Genomic DNA, 17,642 nt, shown 5'->3' with positions numbered 1-17,642 from the left:
ACCTGGTAGTGTTTTCCCATAAAACTTTGCACATCCTTCCTATATAGATTACATTTAGGTAAAAATCATTTAGTATTTGTTAACATGTAAACAAGTGGTTTTCACCTAGCTACACACATACACATATATATGCCAACAATATTTTTAATTCGCTCTTATCGTTGGAATGCCTACGCGGGGATTTCCCTGACTGCGATCTTGGACATTCTCGGTCGAGAACAACCATCACCTTGCTCGGACAGATTTTTTTTTTGTATTTTTTTTAACAACAATGAAGATTTTAGGGATGACTACCAAGAGATTGCCTCGAAAAAATCTAGTATTAAACAAAATATATTTCAAACATTTCTGATGATTAACAAACATTGCAGACCGCAAAGGCCGCACTTGTCAGATTTAGAAGAAAACCGAAGTTTGGCCAAAATTTTGGCTATATGTAGGTCAAACTATTAATAAAACTCATATATATATAATAGTACTACTATTATATATATATAAAAAATAGAGTTGAGTATTTTTAATATTAACTGTCGTGAATTTGTCGAGCATTTAGTTAAGGCGGAGGAGGAATATGCGTTCACAAAAAATGTAATAATTTAGTGTTCCGAGAAATAAGATAGTGATTAATAATGCAAGCCCTATTTGTTATCATCCAATAATAATGAAATTGGAATTTAGAATTGCATTTAATATATATTCATTAAAAAATAGCTACTATAACGAAAGCTGATAAAAATTTTATAACATTGGCCTTAAAGTCGTTTCTTCATTGGTATTAAATATTAAAAAAGCGTGCTAAGTTAGGCCGGGCCGAATCTTATATACCCTCCACCATGGATCGCATTTGTCGAGTTCTTTTCCCGGCATCTCTTCTTAGGCAAAACGGGATATAAGAAAAGATTTGCTCTGCTATTAGAGCGATATCAAGATATGGTCCGGTTTGGACCACAATTAAATTATATGTTGGAGACCTGTGTAAAATGTCAGCCAATTCGAATAAGAATTGCGCCCTTTGTGGGCTCAAGAAGTAAAATAGAGAGATCAATTTATATGGGAGCTGTATCGGCCTATAGACCAATTCAGACCATAATAAACACGTATGTTAATGGTCATGAGAGAATCCGTCGTACAAAATTTCAGCAAATCGGATAATAATTGCGACCTCTAGAGGCTCAAGAAGTCAAGATCCCAGATCGGTTTATATGGCAGCTATATCGGGTTATGAACCGACATGTACTTTATTTGACATAGTTGTTGAAAGTAACAATAAAAAACGTCTTGCGAAATTTCAGCCAAATCGGATAGAAATTGAGCCCTCTAGAAGCTCAAGAAGTCAAGTCCCCAGATCTGTTTATATGACAGCTATATCAGGTTATGAACCGATTTGAACCATATTTGGAACAGTTGTTGGATATCACAACAAAATACTACGTGCCAAAATTTATTCAAATTGGATAAGAATTGCGCCCTCTAGAGGGTCAAGAAGTCAAGACCCAAGATCGGTTTATATGACAGCTATATAAGGTTATGGACCTATTTGAACCATACTCGGCACAGTTGTTGGATATCATAACAAAACACGTCGTGCAAAATTTCATCCCAATCGGATAAGAATTGCGCACTCTAGAGGCTCAAGAAGTCAAGACCCCAGATCGGTTTATATGGCAGCTATATCAGGTTATGAACCGATTTGAACCATACTTGGCACAGTTGTTGGATATCATAACAAAGCACGTCGTGCAAAATTTCATTCGAATCGGATAAGAATTGCGCACTTTAGAGGCTCAAGAAGTCAATACCCAATATCGGTTTATATGGCAGCTATATCAAAACATGGACCGATATGGCCCATTTACAATACCAACCGACCTACACTAATAAGAAGTATTTGTGCAAAATTTCAAGCGGTTAGCTTTACTCCTTCGGAAGTTAGCGTGCTTTCGACAGACAGACGGACGGACGGACAGACGGACGGACGGACAGACGGACGGACGGACATGGCTAGATCGACATAAAATTTCACGACGATCAAGAATATATATACTTTATGGGGTCTCAGACGAATATTTCGAGTAGTTACAATCAGAATGACGAAATTAGTATACCCCCCATCTTATGGTGGAGGGTATAAAAATGCTTATATGTAGTCATTACGAATTTAACCAATCTTATATATGTATGTAAAAAATAAAAGCCCATTAAGCTCAAATCTAATATACTCCACCATGAATCGCATTGGCAAGTTTTTTGGACTATTTTTTCTATATATGTAGATCTGTTTTTATGGAATTATGCTAGATTATGGGCTAATTTGTACAATGTTTGGCATGGTTATCTGTTGTAAGTCATAACATAACACCACGTGCATAGTTTTAGCAAAATGGAATAATAATTGTACCGTCTTCGAGCTCAAGAAGTCAAAGTCAAATCCGGAGATAAGTTTGTACAGGAGCCATATCAGATTAAAACACATAAAAACACCATGTTCAAAATGTTATCCGAATAAAATAATAATTGCGGAACAAGAAGTTAAATCAAGAGATCAAGAGATGTTGGGTAATTCTGGAAGTGACTGGTGCAGATGGAATATGTAATTTTCGTTCTCCGAAACGACTTCACCGATTTGCAATCGGATTCATTCGTTTGAAATCCAATAATAATATCTACAATTCCATACATGTTTTGTCTAACTTACACTTACAGTTTCCGAGATATAGGATAATTTAATGTTGGGTCATTCTGGAAGTGACTGGTGCAAATGGAATATGTAATTTTCGTGTTTCTTGGTAACGATTCGGTTAATATGAAACCTATATAATATTAATGTACCGATAAATGAATAGATTTTGGAAGTCATAACAAAGCACCATATGCAAACTTTCATCCAAATCGGATGATAACTGTACTCTCTAAAGTCTCATGAAGTCATAGGGAAATCGCTTTATATGGGACGAATATCTTAACATGAACCGATTTGTCTACTTTAATATACAAAGCGATCTACATTTAACCTAATGTAAAGAAATTTTTTAGTAAAAGATGCCAAAAATGTTTGCTGTAACAACAGAAAATCTGCTGAAAATTAGTGTTTGCCGCTCCATAAGAAGATATTAGATCCGTTGTGTCCACCCCAGAAAAAAGTGAAAGAAGAATAAAAAGAAGAGAACTAAAGCAAATAAAGATACACCATAGTTAGGTGTAAAACAGAAGAAACGATATGTGCAAAAGTTTCTAGCACCCAGATTTACTCCTTCGAACGTTAGCGTGCTTTTGACAGACATATGGACCGGCAATCACTAGGCCGATTTGAAATGCTTTAATAATGAATAATATACAGTCGGACCTCGATTATACGGGAACCTCCATTATCCGGGATAGAAAAGATTTGTTTGCCTGTTTTTCATTGAAATGAAATTCACAAGCATAAGACTTAGGGTTGGTATTCTATTCTGCATTCGGAATAGTTACTGAAACAAAAGAAGCTTTTTATCTGCACTTAAGGTTTAATATATTTTTCGCAAATAAATAAAATAACAAAATGAAAACGAAACGAATCATTGAAACCAATAAAACAAACAAAAATGATGCCGACAATGGTTTCTAGCAGTGCCACTATTTTTTTTTTTTTTGAATTTTCCTTACTATAAGCAGAGTACTACTTTTACGCCTATTTTTCTCCTACGTTTCGACGGCATTTTTTATATGGAGTTGACAGCATTCCACTTGAAAAGCTGAACAGAATATCCTGCTTAAAGGAGAAAAATCCTCAGCAGACTATATAGCTGCCACAATGTTTGAGGAAAATTGATTAATATATTTCAAGGGAAAAACTAAGCAATGAGAGTGGACGTGCTTGCAATATAACAAGTGCAAATGCAAGACGTTAGTTATTGGAAAAAGTTTTCGATCAAGAACCTTAAAGAAATTAACAAACTTCCCGTTATTTATAAAGCCAAAAAAAGACTGGTAAATAACATTAGTCTTTTTCTTTCCAAGGACTAATACTTGTATAAAGGTATAACGTTCTGCCCCGTAATTTTATAAGGAAATAACCTCAGTTGAAAAATCCCTTAGGAGGTGTCTAAAAATCTAGTAGGCTGGCCTCGTATTTTGTGACTTGCAAAGACAATAGGTAAGGTTAGGTTGAAAAGAGGGTGTAGATTTAAACCGCCCCATGCCAATATGGACATACACCTAAGCCAGTAATAGGCTTGTTGTGCGCTCTAAAAACTATAAAGTAATCTCTAAAAAGAAAATGTTAAGTTAGGAATTACGTACCCCTAGGTTGATTCATATCTGATATTGTGTCTCCACCTAAGTGCCGGTATCTGTTCGACGCGAAAGCCGGGCAATGATAAAGGAAATGCTCCAACGTCTCATCATCTTCCCCGCATGCCCTACACATGATATCACTTGCCGCACCGATTTTACATAAGTGAGCTCGTAGTCCTATGTGTCCCGTTATGATACCAATTCCTTTCAGTAATAGCATCGTCTTCTCAAGCTCTGGATCCCCCATTGGATTTTCGACATCCTACCGACCGTTTCGCTGTTCCACAATGTTGCATGCGCATTCGTCGTCCACTCCCTTAACTCGGACTGCGTCGATCCTTTTTACACTGCAAGACTGTTCGTGACCTTACCGTCCTGGTTTTAATTGCCCTTATGGAAATTTAAAGATGTTCACACACGATGTCATTAGCACCACAACACTTCAAGCATTACGCCCGGGTCTCCAGGACCGTATTATGGTCAGACTGTCTTAAACAGATCTCAGTCCCTGGGTTCTCAATGTAGAACCCCAAGGCCCACTCTTACCCCTAGCTTTGATCCATCCGTGTAACATGATCTTCCAGATGGCAATACTAGGGTTCCATCAATCCAAGACTGTGCCGATTACAGCAGTGCCTCGCACTCGACTTCAAAGGTTCATCTCAGGTATCTGATTGGAAACCTCTTCCCTTCCTTCCAGGTTTCCTATCGTCGCCTCGATTATATTGCGATGGTATGAGCAGCTCACATCCTCAATCCATTCTCCCATCGCCTTAAAAACTATAAAGTCTCATAGCCGCAGTGGCTGCCTCACACTTGATATCTAGAATAGTCTCCGATAGTAAACCAATTTTTAACCTTTATACGGATTCGGATTGCTTAAGGTACGTTCAGATTTATCAAATATTTGACCCAGCTTGTTTTATCATTTTCGCCCAAAATATATCAAATTCGTACATTCTTGATTTTGTATTCACATTAGGCATATTTATTTGACACATTTTGTTTGTCCAACATCAAATCAAATAGCGTTAACCTTTAGATCAAAAAGGCTTTTTATTTGTCCTACATTCTATTGCATGTAAAATGTGTGTTTCCTTGTTTGATATTATGATTTTTTTGTTCAATCACACAAGGAAACACAAATTTTAAAAGCAATCTAATGTTGGGCAAATGAAAAGCCTTTTTTGATCTTATGGTTAACGCCTCCTATAAAAAGGAGGTCCCTTCTCAATGAGCTTAAACTTAAATCGGTCATTCAATGTGAGAAGTCTGCCCCTGTTCTTAACTGGAATGTCCATTGGCAATTTACAATTTTACAAACGGAATGAAAAAGTTAATATCAATAATCAATATGTCTGATTTGTTTGTGTGTTGAACCAATGATTCACCAATGTTCACAGATGGTTTGGAATAGTTTCATGGTAAAAAAATGGTTCTTCATTTCCTCTTCATCATCATCAACGATTAGTAAAGCGATATAGGCGAATTTTTGTTAAGGCCGTCACCCAAAACCTCGAATGGATATAAAAGCCGATCATGACAATATGGGACACAAATGAGAGGTATGTGTATGAGGAGAAGAGAAAGAAAGTTAGTTTCATATTGTTGTACTGTTGGCGTCACTCAATAGAATGGCGTCTTATTTTATTTCATCTTTTTCTTCTCTATTCACATTTAAGATGAAATTGAAAATCGTATACTTGGTTGTGTTATTCGACAGTGATGCTAACAAAACAATTCTACTACAGTTCGGCCAACCTTACGGCCGTGACCATCCCGGACACCAGATCACTACTTAAATACTAATATATACAATATGTTATAATGATGGCGAAAGCACTCCTACCGATTTCTAAAGCCTGATGTTGCAGGCTTCAATAACCCCGTTATATAGTTTTTGTGTAATTTGACTGTTCACAGTATCCGTCACTACAGAGCGGTCATTCGGTAGCATCTTCTTAACCACGACTGTAGTGTCCACGTCCGGATCTCACCACTACACTAAACTAGTTTACAGCACCCCTTTTGCCTCTTGCCCCTTGTTTACTGTATTCTTGCAACCACGCATTACAAATTTCAGCATTATCTTTTATTTCTTAAACGCCCCTTTTCGACATGGCCATTCGCCTGAGGAGAGTGCACTGCTACCTTCAAGTGGTCAATGTTTTTTTTTTTTTTTTTTTTGATAATAACTCTGAAAACTCCTTGGAAGTAAAACAACTCCCACGATTTGTTATACATCTTACTAGCCGATTGGAATAATGAAATATTTTAATGCCGCCTTAACTTTCTCAGTGCTCGTCGTAAGAACGGGGTATAATCTGACCAATTTCGTAAATGAATCTATAATTACCAAAATATGATTTCTTTAAGTCTGAAGTGTGGTAGTGATCCCAAATGAATTGTGTGAAATCGCCTAGGCTCCTTTGGAATGCCATGAAAATTCCTCTTTTTAGATCTGTGCGGGGCTGAATACATAACGGTTTCTCATATTAAGATAACAGTTATCCACCATTTATCCATCTAAATGCCCGGTTTTCTCGTGAATATTGTGTATCACCTCTGTCTCTATCCCTGTTGGAACATAAAACCGCAATTCGTCCTTCGCCCTCCAACACCATTCACCATTTCAAAATCCTCCACTCTCTCTCCGAATTCGCTTTCAAATCGCATATCTCCTTGTTCCGAAGTCGAATGCCCATTAAATAATCAGCGGTGGTTTCCCTTCATAATGCTGGCGACATTTGTGAGGTACTGTACCATTTGGTATGGCAGCCATGTAAAAACTTCTCCCCAAAGAGGTGTTGCACGTGGCTTTAAAAAAAAGCTTAAAGAACTTGAATCAGCACTCATTGATATGTGAGAATTTTGCCCTTTTCCTTAGTGGAATGTTCATGGGTAAATTTGCATATCTTAGCTATCACCGAGAATCCTTTTACAAAGCTTCTTCTGCAACTCTCTTACATTCCTTGGTTCAAGATATTTCGTTATCGCCTTCAAATTTTTCATCTGAGACACCTTACATCCTAAGTATTCTAGCTCTGATTATGCAAATTTGCATTTCTGAAACTTAGCCTCAAACTGTATTTAGTCAAACGCTCAAAATTCTTCCTTAAAGCAACTTATGCTCGTCCAAAGTGCTCGAGCTAATTACCAGATCATGCATATAGATAACTATCCCGTTATGATCCAAAATTCCTTAAATATGCCTGCAATAAAACGCTTGAATAAAGCCGGTCCATTCTTCAGTCCGAAATGTAGCCATTCGAAACCACGAACTAGTTTTATTTCACAGAGTCTTTTTCCAATCTGATCTGGTAAAACTTCCCTTCGAGATGTTCCAAGCAGTCCTCTATTAATGGGATTGGATATCACTATGATCTTATTCAAAGCACAATCATCTTAAACTTGGTTATTCAAAGCCCAATAGTCAATGCACATTCTAATCTCGCCACTATTTTTCCTTGTCGAGACTAGGTTATGCTAGGCTTGAAGAGAGGGTGCGGATATTAATCCGCCCCATGCCACTATAGACATACTCCTTAGCCAGTAATCGGCTTGTTGTGCGCTCTAAATACTAAAAAAGTAACCTCAAAAAAGAAAATCTATGTTAGGAATTTCGTGCTACTTACAAAATCCTTAATTGTTTTCCACGCCAACCCCCTAAGTTAGTTCATTTTTGGTATTGTGTCCCCACCTAAGTCCAGGTATCTGTTATCTCTGGACTTATCTATCTGTCTCTGCGAATGACAGTCTTCAATGTGTGTACTAAGTCGTATTCCCTGAGTTCGCTAAAATCTTCGGTCTAAAATCTGATGACTCAGGATTTTCTTGAAAAAAAATTGAAAATAATTCTCCCTAACAACTTTCCTTATCTGATCCCTTTCCTGAAGCTTGAGTTCACGATTAACGTCTTACTTCTTCACAGTCTCTTCTCCTTCACTTCCCCAGTGCTCTACGAGCAGAAATCTTACACAGGGTCACATGTTTCACTATTTGTTATTAACGACCCGGATTTAATTCCTGATTTCGCTCCGTTCAAACAAAATATACATAGAAAAATCATTGCCGTTAATCTTCAATTTACTGGGATCCGGGTTCCTTTTTTCAAACACAAGACAATTGAGAACAACAACATAAAATCTCTTCCAAGTACTAAGTCGAAAGCGCATTATCAACTATAATGTGTAAATTCAATTTTCTTCTTTTCTTATCAAATTCTCCAGACGTTTCCCATCTAATCCTCTAAATTCTGACAGACTCTACTTCTCTATTTCCAATCCTGGACACGCAGTACGGCGGTATGGTACATCATGTCTTCAGACGTTTCTCATTTATTCTTCTAAATTCGGACAGACTCTCCGCTATTTCCATTCCAGGACACAAAAGACCGGGCAACAGCTTTCCTCACGAAACTACATGGGCTACCGGTATCAAAAAGAAAATAAATAAATCGGAAGCTAGTCTCTAATATGCTGTAAGCTAGAGCTACTCTAACCTTTATATTAGAAAAAGGGTTTTGATTCAGAATTGTTGCTACAGTCTTGGTGGGCAATGGGATTTCAGATGCCCCATCTGTCCACATTTAAAACAAGATCCAATAGGTCTCTTCTCCTTTTGACAATTAGTAGCATAATAGCAAAACTAGGAACAGCTAAAGCAACGTATATCTGGGAATTGGACAACTGGCCGCAAAGCACTCTACTCGTTCCGCCCTTATTTTGGTATGTTCTATTTAAATTCTGCGAACCTAATATTATATAAAAGGTGATTTTGTAGCTTTTATCTTTTTGGCAACACTGGTTTAAACAGCTCATGCACGTTTCGTGTTTTGTTTCACCGTCAAACATCTTCAGTTTGGTCCATAATTTAACCATGAATCGTCTTACAAACGAACAACGCTTGCAAATTATTGAATTTTATTATCAAAATGCGTGCTCTGTTAAGAAAGTTCATCACGCGCTTATTCCATTGAGCGACGGAGTGAAGATCAGCCAGAAGCATTGCAAGAGCCAGAAAAGTCACAGTTTGGTGCGGTTTATGGGCTGGTGGCAACATTGAACCGTACTTCTTCAAATATGATGCGAATCGTAACGTAAATGCGATTTGTGAGCGCTTAGATGATATCCAACCCTTTTATCCCAAAATGCAAGAGCTTGACTTCCATGACATGTGGTTTCAACAAGACGGTGCTCCATGTCACACAGCACGCGTAAGAATGGACTTATTGAGAGGCGAGTTTGGTGGACATTTTTTTCTCGTTCGGGACCGGTCAATTGGCCGTCTTGATTGTGCGATGTAACGCCTTTAGACAATTTTTTTGTGAGGCTATGTTGAAGCTCATGTTTATACAGACAAGCCCGCAACATTGAAGCATTTATTCGTAAGATATCTGCTCTCAATGGCATGCAGTTTGCGTCGTTTGGATTTTCTAAATATGCATTATTTCCTTTCCCGAGAAGGAAATCTATGGCGTAATCCACGTATATAGGGTTTCCGCAGTTGTAGCTTTCAATACATGTATGTTTCTTTCTTATACTTCTTGCTTTGAAGAAAAATAAAATAATTGCCGACAGCTATCAGCTTGACATTTGCTGTAAAATTTTTGGGAGCACAAAAATGTCCCTGTTATTTCAATCCTCTTTGCTAACCTATACACCAATGTTGCCATATGCATAAAACCACAAAAGCAGAAACTAATTGTACGATTTCCTAATTCTTTTTCAATTCCGTCAAAACTAGTTTTTTGGCTAGGTTTTTGACGTATGTATTATATGTTGAAAATGTATGTCATATAAGTCGGAGTTTCCGACAAAACATCTCTGATTAACACAGACCCAAATATTGTAAACCAATAAAAATCAAATATTTGTACAATTGCATGAAATATATAACATTGCAGAAGAAAAACAATTTTACAATAATAAATCCTAAAAGTGAAAGGGAAATTTTGTTGTTGTTGTTGTTGTAGCAGTTTATTGAGTTCTATCTTTCGTCTGCTTGATTCTGTTGAGTGTCAAGACCCAGGATGTCCTCAAATAATTTGGCATGGCTGACCGTGTCGAATGTCTTCGATAGATCCAGTACCACGAGGACAATCCTATCACATGGCCTGGGCTGATTGAAGCCACGGCAAATGTGTGCGGTGATGGATGCAAAGTTGTTGTTGTGCTACACAGCCTTCGAAATCCATGTTGATGCTGATGCGAAATCCATGTTGAGGAGTAATGCCTTAAGCGTCTTTGCCACTGGTGAGAGAAGGGGATCGGTCTGTACGACTCCTCCTCCCAAACTCGGGGCTTTCCCAGGTTTCAGTAGCGGGATCACTCTGCCCATTTTTCAGACATCGGGAACTATAAGAGTGTTCAATGACAGGTTGAGGACAGTAGTAAGGTACTCAACTCCAGGTGAATCCAGATTCTTCAACATCAATGTAGAGATTCCGTCGTGGCCCAACGCCTTAGATGATTTGGCGCCACGGATGACATTCGTAACTTCGCCCACGGTAAATTGTGATGGCTGTTCGTCGGCTCGGAGACCACGAATACGGCGAATGGCTCTCCTGCTTGCCCTGTCACTCTCGGGATGCACAATAAATTGACGGTTGAACAACCTGGCGCATCTCTTCGGACCAGTCTCGGTTACTTCGCCAAAAGTGACTGAGGTCCTTGTCATCCCGTCTACCGGGAGAGCGACTTAACAGTAGACCACAGTTTGCCTACACCGGTACCTAAGTTACATTGCTCAAAGTGTTCCAGCCACAAATTCCGCTTATGTTCGTTGACTACCCTGTTTATTTCCAGATTCAGCTCGCCGATTCTGGGGTTAGTAGGGTCCATACCACGAATCCCATCACGCTCGTCTGAGCGCACCACTGATTGCGCGGGGAAATTGGGCCGCACTTGGGTATTTTACCGGCTGGCTGCGTTAATGATGTCTCGGAATTTCCTCTCGGCCACAAGCACATCCGAAGGTGATGGCAATTCACTGAAGCGGCGATTGGTATACTCTCTGAAGCCAGCCCAAACGGCCTTCTTATGATTGATAAACGTCCGGCGCTCAGAGGTTATGGTCGGTCGATGGTGAGAATTATGGGGAGGTGGTCTGGAGGGATCAGGGGATGCAATGGAGATGTCTGCTGCACCTCCTCGTAATAGTGGGGGCATCCTCATTTACCGTGCAAAACGTGGAGCTTTCAATCTGCTCTGCCACGCTGGTTAACTCGGGGAGAATGCAATGAAGTGTGATGCGCATTAAGATCCCCTAGAACCAGACGATTATGGCCAGATAGTAACCTATTTATGTCGGGGTCGTAAGCTTGGCCATTAATCGGGACACAGCTACCAACCGGCGGTATGTACATGTAGCTCTATTTCGGCAGTACCGGAACTGACTGCTATCCCCATGCACTCCATGTAGGGGTCACTAGCGCCATGCGCAGGCGAGATAGGTCTATATTCCACGGAATGGTGTATCACGAAGGCCAATCCCCCACCTCGATTCCTTGAGCGATCCGTACATAGCACATTGTATCAGTGACAACTGTACAAGCTACAGGTGTTGCTACAGCTTTACAGCTACAGCTTTGTATCCTGGATCGCTGTGAACAATATGCTCTTCCGACTCATGAAGTCCACAATCTCATCGATCTTGCCGCGGAGTCCGTTGCAGTATAACTGCAAAAACGATACACTTCCCGGCACTGTCCTGGCAATATTTGGGCTGGGAAGCAGCCGTCGCGTAAATTTCCGTACAGGAGAGGTCGGGGGGGTCACATAGTCCGACAAGGAGGACGCTTGTGACCCACTGCTGGCTATAATCGCACAGCCCCTTTCGACATAACCAGTATGACTATACTTCCGTAGTGAAGTGAGGCCAGAGCAAGATCGAAAATGTACCCACTCCATGCACCGGTTACACCTCACCGACACCGACCGATGATGGAGGCGGTTCTGGCAAACCGAACAGAACCAGGGTCCGGGATTCTTTTCAATCCCGTCACGGACCAGAAACGTGCGGAGAAGGCACTCCGGGTTGCGCCTCTCCAATGACGAAAAAAGACGAACACGCCTCAGTCTACGTGTTCGTCTTTTTTCGTCTTGCCGATGTGGGTTCCATCGGGTCAATCCGGTGCGTACAACCGGCTGCCAAGGGAAATTTTGTAAATTAATTTTGCAAACATCTCAACTACTTTAAATGGTTCAGATAAAATTTCAATAACGAAAAATATTCATACCCCTAAACGAACTTAAATACAGACAATACATCAAAATTTAACTCTAACATTTTTTTTTTACTTTATTAAAAAATTTATTTATTTTAGTATTCAACATAATTGACTTTAATTCCTCTTGATTAAATTTCAATTTGCCAATTGGATATCTAAATTGCAAACAGAAAAGTAAACTTGATGCGGAGCCTAAGGGGAGCCAATAATTCCAATCAGTAGATCGAGAAAAGAGACGGACTTAATTAAAAACTACTACATTCAAAAAGTGTAGCCGAAGGAAATACATAAATAGATATACAATTGTGAGATCAAATGGGATAACTTTTTTAATAAACTTTTTGTCTGTTAGCGCGAAGATCACATTTTCATGATTCATTTCTCTTTCGAGTTGTCTTTGATGATCGAACTAAGTTTTTTGGAATTGTGTTTGATTGACATTACAAAGAGAACAAATTTTTAGTAAATTTTACCATAGGACAAAGGTATGCATTATTATTGCGACTCGGCAAACAGCAAGGAAACTTTTCTCATATACATTACTATTTCATACATACATATTTATATCATAGATATGTATATGTTCCGTATACAATCAAAAACGGCTGGACTGACGCCAAATTTACATATGGACAAATTATGACAATATGGTACTCAAATGCAAGGTATATGAGAGTAGAAAACGTGGAGTCAAGTGTTTAGGGGTCGCTCCACCACCAACACACCCCCAAAATCAGACATATATACTGACCATGGCAGTATGGGCCTTAAATGAAAGCTATTTAGGAGTAGAACACGAAAGTGATACCCACTTTCGGGACCAAGTCTCAAACCGGACAAAAAAAATGGGGCCCATTTTTGGGAGTAGAGCTCGAATTTCATTTCCACATGTGGAGTGAAATGCCTGAATGCAATTCCACCCCAAAAATACACCCATGAAGGACTAATCTACCGACAATGACAATATAGTGCTCAAATAAAAGGTATTGCAGAAATGAAAGAAGGCGAAGCGGGCGGGCTCGGTTCAGTTAGTATAGCATAGTATACGTATAACATGGCATAAAGAACATCAGAATTCTGAACATAATCTATTAAGTAAAAAAGATTGGCTCAGTTCTTTAAACCCTACTACATTTAAAGAAATTAACCACCATTTGATCGTTTACCACTTTGTATATAAATTTTTAAAACCCATGACTAATGGCTTTGATTAATTGTTGTACACTGAATCGATTTTATTATTTGTCTCATGTGATTGATAAGAGAAAAAAATGGTGTCACACGTTTTTTTACGCTTAATAAATCTGATATTTATTACGTATTATATTACATAAGTCACACATTTTATATGTAATTCAGTTATATTTCAAAAGTACAGACCAAAATCGAATATACAAATCCTTTTTGAATATGCTTTAGACTCATATTTGAATATTTTCTTTTCATTTTTATTAATGTAATAAAGAAGACCAATTATTAAATATTTCAAACATTATGCAAAATGTAGTAACGGCAAAGTTACTCAATGTTATAGAAATAGCAAGTAAAAAAGCGTTACCCACCACCTCGGGTATATATGTAAACCACCTTTTGTCATAATCCGGTGAAAAATTCATAATTTATGCCCCCATATCTACTTTATCTAAATATGGTCCGATTTGGACCACATTCGACATGGATATTGCGATGTCTTTTTGGTAGCCATATCCAAATATAGACCGATCTGAACCATATACGATACGGATGTCGAAAAGCCTAACACAACTCACTGTCCCAAATTACGGTGAAATCGAATGGATATTTCGATGTGTTGCAAACGGAATCCATCGGTGGGTTTAAAAAAGGCCAATTTTAGTAGGTCTGTATTCCCACTTACCAATTCGTAGATTGAATGCATCAATTTCCCCGACTTGACTTTTTGAAGCGTTAAAAGGCATTTTACATGTGAATTACACTTGTGATCCCTAACACTCTGTAAATGCGGTCCCCAATGTTCCACAAGTAAATATAGCCACCATAAAACCGATGCGATTTGATTTATTGAGCCCTCAAAAAGCTGGATATTTAGACTTAGATTTATTTATTCAAACATGTACCTTCTTGTTGATATACGCAGTCTCGAAGGACCCCTAAAAAGATATAGTGCCTATACAAGCAGATTGAACGATTTGACTTATTGACCCCATAAAAACCTCACGGTTTCGCCAATTTGCTTTCTTCAAAACAATTCACATAAACATAAAGTTAATGCATGGGAACATTGTGCAATGGAATAAAAACATCAGTTACAGATTGTAGTTTTATTTTAAAACAAAAATTCAAAGTTTATGTTAAGAACTTTTCTTTTTGTGTAAATATCAACATCTGTCATTACCAACGGCCAATCCAATTTAGATAGCACATGTCAAATTAACTTAACCACTACGTCAAATAAATCACTATGATAAGGTCACCCACGTTTTTTATAATAAACAAATGATGGTTATCTACAAAATTATCAAATACGTGTATTGAAGAATGTACGAGTACAATCATTAATTAACGCACATACAAATAGTGAAACTTCAGTTTTCTTTTGCCAAACCGACCAAGAGAATATTAGAATTTTTTACTATTTACTATTTTGTTTTTTTTTTTTTTTTGCAAGAAAACTTCAACCAAATGTCCCACAAAGGTGAAATCAATCCCATGGCAACCAGTTTTATGTCGCGGATTGACCCAATGTACTTGTTTAGTCCTAGGATAGGTATATCTAGAAGTGTCTGTTCTGATGCTTTTGATGACAATTGCAATGGTATGCGAAACAACATTGATGCATTCATAGATTAATTACTCGGAAAGGGATTATACTTTAAATGGTCAGTATAGCTTCCGGTTTCATAATGGGGCACATAGGACTACGAGCTCACTTATGCAAAATCGGTGCGGCAAGTGATAGCATGTGGAGGGCATATGAGGAAGTTGATGAGACGAGCATTTCCCATGTCATTGCCTGCCTTTCGCGGCTAACAGACACCGGTACTTAACTGTTATAGAAAACAATTAAGGACTTTGAAAGTAGCACGGAATTTCTATCTTATATTACTTTATAGTATTTAGGGCGCACAACAAGCCGAATACAGGATTACCCTCTTTTTCAACCTTACTTAATTGGCTATGAGAGAACATTTGTTCTATTAGCAGGACGTAGAATAGCGTTCTAATCGCCTCGATCTTCTGCGCTCCTTCTAAAATCTCTGGCATCAAGTTTCGAGGTGTCTCTCACCACTTGAAAGTTCATTGTGCTTTTGGCCTTCCCGTGATCGCCTTCAAAAGTCTTCGCTGGAGCTTCGTCATTCATTTTGAAAACATGACCTAGCCAACACAACCGTTGTATTTTGATACGTTTAATTATGCTAACGTCGTCATACAGCTTATACAGTTCGTGGTTCATGCGACCCGTCACTCTCTACCAATGCAAACTGGTCCATAAATTTTACGAAGAATCTTTCTTTCTCACACATTAAAAGCATTGCCTCTTTCACAAGTACCCGTGCCTCGGAACCATATAACAACACGGGAAGCATCCACATGAAAATGTGGCTACAACAAAAACAACGGGAAGTATCAGTGTCGAGAGGTCCCTTGTTTCTCAACTGCTTGCTTAAACCAAAGAAGCATCTGTCTCCAGTAATATTCTTTGTTTAATTTCAAAACTGGTATCATTCGTTTCGGTTACAGCGGTGCCGAGATAAAAAGTTGCTGACTATCTCAAAGTTGTTGGTGGTTCCCAACTTTCTCCTTTTTCTTTATCTGCTCGGATGTACAAGGCGTTTTGGGAGTAGATACTTTCCACTTTTTCTTATCTCCATTTACTACGACACCCATTTTCACTTATTCACTTTCGATTCTATCAAGGGCTGCAGTTACTAATTCCAACGATCAAGTTGGTCACCGGAAGGCCTGCACAAGACCATTCAAAACCAGAGTATTTCTAGAACTGAACTCTTCGTTTAAAAATACAAAATTGTATGAGACCATTGAGAACTGAGTTAAACAGATAACTAGACACAAAGGCAACTAGATGAGTGGATGCAAAAAGAGCCCCTCAGCCCAATACGAAATTCGTACGAAGGCAACGTGGTTGATTTGACAAAAGCATGGTTTTATGAGAAAATAAAAAGTTTGCAAACGATTTGTGTGATAAGTTAATCTTTTAAATATGAGAGCGAGACGCTTTCATGTGACTCAGTGTGCAACGAGTAACTTATCATATCTCTCTGTAGCAGCGATGAATTCGAGATAAAAATACTCCCTAGCACTGAATGTTGTTTGTTTTTCAAAATTATCTCTACAATCTCAATTTGTTCGTTTTACTCTATCTTCAGTAGTTTTGAAATACAAACCCATGTGGGTTCAGCGTTCACGAGTTCAGCAAAAACCAATGAATGGTTTTGTGCAGGCCTTTGTGACCAACCCATGATATCGATGTCGTCCGCACAGGCAAGTACCATGTGTTCTCTTGTGAGTAGTGTGCCATATTTATTCACATTCACATCTCGTTTGATCCTCTCCGGCAGGATATTAAAGAGATCGCACGATAAGCTGTCTCCTTGTCGCAAACCTCGTTTGGTATTTAATGGTTCGGAGAGATTCTTTCCTATTCTTACTGAGAAACGTGTATCAGCAAGTGCCATCCTGCACAGTCTTATTAATTTGGAAAGAATACCAAACTCAGACATGATTTGAAATACCATTGAACCCTCCTTGGGTCCTTTCCACGATTTGGCGCAGTGTGAATTTCTAATCTGTGGTGGATTTACCATGTCTAAAGCCGCATTGATAGGGCCCAATTATCTCGTTGACTTTAGGTTTTAATCTTTCACACAGTACGCTCCAGAGTATCTTGTATGCGATGGGGAGGAGACTTATTCCTCTGTCTTGTCTCCTTTCTTGTGTACGGGACATAGTATGCTGAGGTTCCAATCATCGGGTATGCGTTCTTCTAACCAGATTGCGCAGACGAGCTGACGAGTACGCCTTATTAGCGTGTCGCCTCCGGTCTTAAATAGTTCAACTGTTAACCCATCGACTCTTGCTGCCTTGTTGTTTTTCAGTCGGCCCACAGCTATTTCGACCTCATTCCGACTGGGAGGTAAAC

General features: G+C 38.8%; 1 protein-coding gene across 1 annotated transcript in view; it reads left to right on the top strand.

The window, feature by feature from the left end:
- The window catches only part of LOC106089415 (protein cueball), a 62,035-nt gene that overhangs the window by 31,319 nt on the left and 13,074 nt on the right, over positions 1-17,642 (top strand). The window lies entirely within an intron of this gene.

This window comes from Stomoxys calcitrans, chromosome 1 (assembly GCF_963082655.1).
Source record: "Stomoxys calcitrans chromosome 1, idStoCalc2.1, whole genome shotgun sequence".
NCBI lineage: Eukaryota > Metazoa > Arthropoda > Insecta > Diptera > Muscidae > Stomoxys > Stomoxys calcitrans.
This window is presented reverse-complemented; position numbering and strand designations above follow the sequence as displayed.